Source organism: Macrobrachium nipponense, chromosome 48, assembly GCF_015104395.2.
Source record: "Macrobrachium nipponense isolate FS-2020 chromosome 48, ASM1510439v2, whole genome shotgun sequence".
Lineage (NCBI taxonomy): Eukaryota > Metazoa > Arthropoda > Malacostraca > Decapoda > Palaemonidae > Macrobrachium > Macrobrachium nipponense.
The window spans coordinates 5,532,416-5,538,488 of NC_087223.1; positions in this window are offsets into that span (position 1 = coordinate 5,532,416).

Here is a 6,073-nt window from a genome sequence, read left to right on the forward strand (position 1 = left end):
GACAGAACAGAGGACTGGCACAACAAACCAATGCACGGACAATACAAGAGACAGACTAAAGAACTAGCCAGCGATGACACATGACATGGCTACAGAGGGGAGAGCTAAAGAAGGAAACTGAAGGAATGATAACAGCGGCACAAGATCAGGCCCTAAGAACCAGATATGTTCAAAGAACGATAGACGGAAATAACATCTCTCCCATATGTAGGAAGTGCAATACGAAAAATGAAAACCATAAACCACATAGCAAGCGATGCCCGGCACTTGCACAGAACCAGTACAAAAAGAGGCATGATTCTGTGGCAAAGCCCTCCACTGGAGCCTAGTGCAAGAAACATCAGCTACCTTGCAGTAATAAGTGGTACGAGCACCAACCTGAGGGAGTGATAGAAAACGATCAGGCAAAGATCCTCTGGGACTATGGTATCAGAACGGATAGGGTGATACGTGCAAACAGACCAGACGTGACGTTGATTGACAAAATCAAGAAGAAAGTATCACTCATTGATGTCGCAATACCATGGTGGACACCAGAGTTGAAGAGAAAGAGAGGGAAAAATGGATAAGTATCAAGATCTGAAAATAGAAATAAGAAGGATATGGGATATGCCAGTGGAAATCGTACCCATAATCATAGGAGCACTAGGCACGATCCCAAGATCCCTGAAAAGGAATCTAGAAAAACTAGAGGCTGAAGTAGCTCCGGGCCTCATGCAGAAGAGTGTGATCCTAGAAACGGCACACAATGTAAGAAAGGGATGGACTCCTAAGGAGGCAGGATGCATCCCGGAACCCCACACTATAAATACCACCCAGTCGAATTGGAGGACTGTGATAGAGCAAAAAAAAAAAAAAAAAAAAAAAAATAAAAAAAAAAATAATAATAATAATAATAATAATAATAATAATAATAATAATAATTAAAATTCGACACACCAAGACATCAAATCCAGCCTTCCTGCTATGAATTTCTGTCTGACTCTATAATAATAATAATAATAATAATAATAATAATAATAATAATAATAATAATAATAATAATAATAATAATAATAATAGTAAGAAAAGTGATGGACTCCTAAGGAGGCAGGATGCAACCCGGAACCCCACACTATAAATACCACCCAGTGGAATTGGAGGACTGTGATAGAGCAAAATAATAATAATAATAATAATAATATCACACAACAAACATGCAACATGGCTCCAGGAAGTCAAGGCAGAAGAAGCAGGGAGAATAAAACAAAGATTCACTGACATCACGACAGACACAGTCAGACACCAAATAAAGAAAATGCTCAACTGGAAAGCCCCAGGTCCCGATGAAGTCCATGGATACTGGCTGAAAAACTTCAAGGCCCTACACCCACGAATAGCAGAACAACTCCAGCATTGTATCTCAAATCACCAAGCACCCAAATGGATGACCACAGGAAGAACATCCTAGTCCAGAAAGACAAGAGTAAGGGAAATATAGCCAGTAACTACAGGCCTATCACATGCCTATCAATAATGTGGAAGTTACTAACAGGTATCATCAGTGAAAGGCTATACAATTACCTAGAGGAGACAAACACCATCCCCCACCAACAGAAAGGCTGCAGAAGGAAGTGTAGGGGCACAAAAGACCAGCTCCTGATAGACAAAATGGTAATGAAGAACAGTGAGAGAAGGAAAACCAACCTAAGCATGGCATGGATAGACTATAATAAAGCCTTCGACATGGTACTACACACATGGCTAATAGAATGCCTGAAAATATATGGGACAGAGGAAAACACCATCAGCTTCCTCAAAAATACAATGTGCAACTGGAATACAGTACTTACAAGCTCTGGAATAAGACTAGCAGAGGTTAATATCAGGAGAGGGATCTTCCAGGGCGACTCACTGTCCCCACTACTCTTCGTAGTAGCCATGATTCCCATGACAAAAGTACTGCAGAAGATTGATGCTGGGTACCAACTCAAGAAAAGAGGCAACAGAATCAACCATCTGGTGTACATGGACGACATCAAGCTGTGTGGTAAGAGGATCAAGAAAATAGATACCCAAATCCAGACTGTAAGGATTGTATCTGGGGACATCAGGATGGAGTTTGGAATAGAAAAATATGCCTTAGTCAACATACAAAAGGGCAAAGTTACAAGGACTGAAGGGATAAAGCTACCAGATGGGAACAACATCAAACGCATAGATGAGACGGGATACAAATACCTGAGAATAATGGAAGGAGGGGATATTAAACATCAAGAGATGAAGGACACGATCAGGAAAGAATATATGCAGAGACTCAAGGCGATACTTAAGTCAAAACTCAACGCCGGAAATATGATAAAAACCATAAACACATGGCCAGTGCCAAATCAGATACAGCGCAGGAATAGTGGAATGGACGAAGGCAGAACTCCGCACCATAGATCAGAAAACCAGGAAACATATGACAATACACAAAGCACTACACCCAAGAGCAAATACGGACAGACTATACATTACATGAAAGGAAGGAGGGAGAGGACTACTAAATATAGAGGACTGCATCAACATCGAGAACAGAGCACTGGGGCAATATATGAAGACCAGTGAAGACGAGTGGCTCAAGAGTGCATGGGAAGAAGGACTGATAAAAGTAGACGAAGACCCAGAAATATACAGAGACAGGAGAAAGACAAGCAGAACAGAGGAATGGCATAAAAAAACAAATGCACGGACAATACATGAGACAGACTAAAGAACTAGCCAGCGATGACAATTGGCAATGGCTACAGAGGGGAGAGCTAAAGAAGGAAACTGAAGGAATGATAACAGCAGCACAAGATCAGGGCCTAAGAACCAGATATATCCAAAGAATGATAGATGGAAATAACATCTCTCCCATATGTAGGAAGTGCAATACGAAAAATGAAACCATAAACCACATAGCAAGCGAATGTCCGGCACTTGCACAGAACCAGTACAAAAAGAGGCATGGTTCAGTAGCAAAAGCCCTCCACTGGAGCCTGTGCAAGAAACATCAGCTACCTTGCAGTAATAAGTGGTTCGAACACCAACCTGAAGGAGTGATAGAAAACGATCAGGCAAAGATCCTCTGGGACTATAGTATCAGAACAGATAGGGTGATACGTGCAAATAGACCAGACGTGACGTTGATTGACAAAATCAAGAAGAAAGTATCACTCATTGATCTCGCAATACCATGGGACACCAGAGTTCAAGAGAAAGAAAGGGAAAAAATGGATAAGTATCAAGATCTAAAAATAGAAATAAGAAGGATATGGGATATGCCAGTAAAAATCGTACCCATAATCATAGGAACACTAGGCACGATCCCAAGATCCCTGAAAAGGAATCTAGAAAAACTAGAGGCTGAAGTAGCTCCAGGACTCATGCAGAAGAGTGTGATCCTAGAAACGGCGCACATAGTAAGAAGAGTGATGGACTCCTAAGGAGGCAGGATGCAACCCGGAACCCCACACTATAAATACCACCCAGTCGAATTGGAGGACTGTGATAGAGCCAGAAAATAAAATAAGATAAAATAATAATAATAATAATAATAATAATAATAATAATAATAATAATAATAATAATAATAATAATAATAATAAAAGGTAGCATCATCTTAGCTATATCAGTAGTACGTATTAGTGGCTGATATATCAAGTTAATAAGCGTCCGAATCCCAGGTATTTGCTGAAGGCAATATAAGGTTACAATATAACCTTGTTACATCTTGCAAAAGGATCAGCCAGGTGGTATAATTACCTGTCTCTATCCCTTTCGAGTCGGGATTATCAAAGGGGGAAATAATCCTCTCTTTCTCTCTCTCTCTCTCTCTCTCTCTTATAGATAAGAGTCACATATTATTATTATTTTTTCTGAAAAAATTTCCTTAAAAAACTATGGATAAAGTATGTATTAAAACACTAATTCTCTCTCTCTCTCTCTCTCTCTCTCTCTCTCTCTCTCTCTCTCTCTCTCTTACATGGTGCCTCGATAGATAATTGTGCAACTCTCTCACTCTCTCTCTCTCTCTCTCTCTCTCTCTCTCTCTCTCTCTCTCTCTCTCTCTCTCTCTCTGTGTGTGTGTGTGTGTGTGTATGCCTGAATAAACAATCACATTACTTTTTTCACTTCTTTACTTTTATCCAAACAATTTGTTTGGAAAAGATGAATAAATGATTTTTCATGACTTATGAATGACATTAAATGATTAATTATAACAACACAGTTTCGGTGAAACAAAACTCAAACTGAAAGAAAACTCAAACTGAAAGAAAACTCAAACTGAAAGAAAACTCAAAATGGGGCCAGCTAAATCGGCAGCAGGTGTTTCAGTCCAAACTTTGGTCCAAGTTCCCCGTCAGGAATGAGCAATCACAAGGCATGATTGTTCCTCTGAGAAGAGAGAGAGAGAGAGAGAGAGAGAGAGAGAGAGAGTATTATGTGTGTTTCGGTCTGCAGAATCGAGGAGCAAATAAAGAAGGGCAGATAATGAAACTTGTGTTAAGATTTACCCAGTCTCTATAAACACCCTCCTATCTCTGCGATGGAAGTTCTCTCTCTCTCTCTCTCTCTCTCTCTCTCTCTCTCTCTCTCTCTCTCTCTCTTAAAAACCTGCAGAGGCAAAGCCACACCACACGAATTAGCCCGTTTCATACCTGGCACGGCTCATACGAACCAACTCTAGGCCTATAAGACTCCTATTTCTATAATTCTATGAAGTTTCCAGTTCTTCCTTCTGGACGCCTTCGACCTTATGAAGGCCGGCTTCCTTCAAAGCGAGAGAGAGAGAGAGAGAGAGAGAGAGAGAGAGAGAGAGAGAGAGAGAGCAATTAACCTGCTCCATACCTGTGCCAAACGGCCCACTTTACTTGCTCACCTTTTCTGGTGCTATGATTAGATTCATTTTGGCTTCCAGAGCTCGATGGAATGTCGACCTTATGGCTCTTGGGCGTAGATACGAGATTTGGCTTCTTAACAGGAGAGACAGACAGACAGACAGACAGACAGACAGACAGACAGAGAGAGAGAGAGAGAGAGAGAGAGAGCATTTTCCCCGGTAGCACAACATCGTCATTACCTGAAGATGTTGTCGAAGAAGAAACTTAGACCTTGAATAGGACTACAACGCCCTTCTCTCTCTCTCTCTCTCTCTCTCTCTCTCTCTCTCTCTCTCTCTCTCTCTCTCATTTATAATAACCTTTTATGAATTATATCTTTCTCTCTCTCTCGATCCTATCGAAAATTACGAATGTCTTAGAATAAGAGAGAAAGGGGAAATAAATTTTGAAAGTTGAGAGAGAGAGAGAGAGAGAGACCCTACATAAATATTTTGCTATTTTGCTAACTCTTACCTCTGACATATTCCTGAGAGAGATGGCGTAATCTAAAGTTAGTCAGGAGAGAGAGAGAGAGAGAGAGAGAGAGAGAGAGAGAGAGAGAGAGAGAGAGAGAGAATGAATTCCCAGTTCCCTCCCGCCATCATAATCTCTAAAGTGAGAGTTAATTATCATTTATATATCCTATTCACTCCTCAGTTACCCCTCATTACCTCTAATCCAGGTACATCCAAAAATTCCAGTCTCCCTGGACACCTGGAGCCAGAGTTCTATCATTAAAACGGCCCTGAAGCATTCTATTCGAACGTCGAGGTCGCCTCTGTGGGGGGATTAAGGGGATTAACACCTAACAAGCACATTTGAGGGATTACTTATGATTACTCAAGGGATTTAGAAGTTTATTTGAAGCTCGTATGTAAGCTCCGAGGTCGCTTAAGTTACTTATGAAACCCGGATTCAATCAGTAATCTGACATTAGCCTCAAGGTCATACTTCTTTGACAATGAGTTAAACCTCCTACTTAAGCCTCTGCCGCTTCCTTTGACGGTGTCAGGGCTATATTCGGACACCAGGTTGCCAGTTCCACCAGCGTCTGACTTAAAAAACTAACAATGGATTGAAATATACACATACATAAACCTGTGAATGGAAATACAGTCCCTCTCTTCTCCACAAATAGACATATACCATATTTTAGAATCGATTCTAACTTTAGAGAGGAAGAGTCA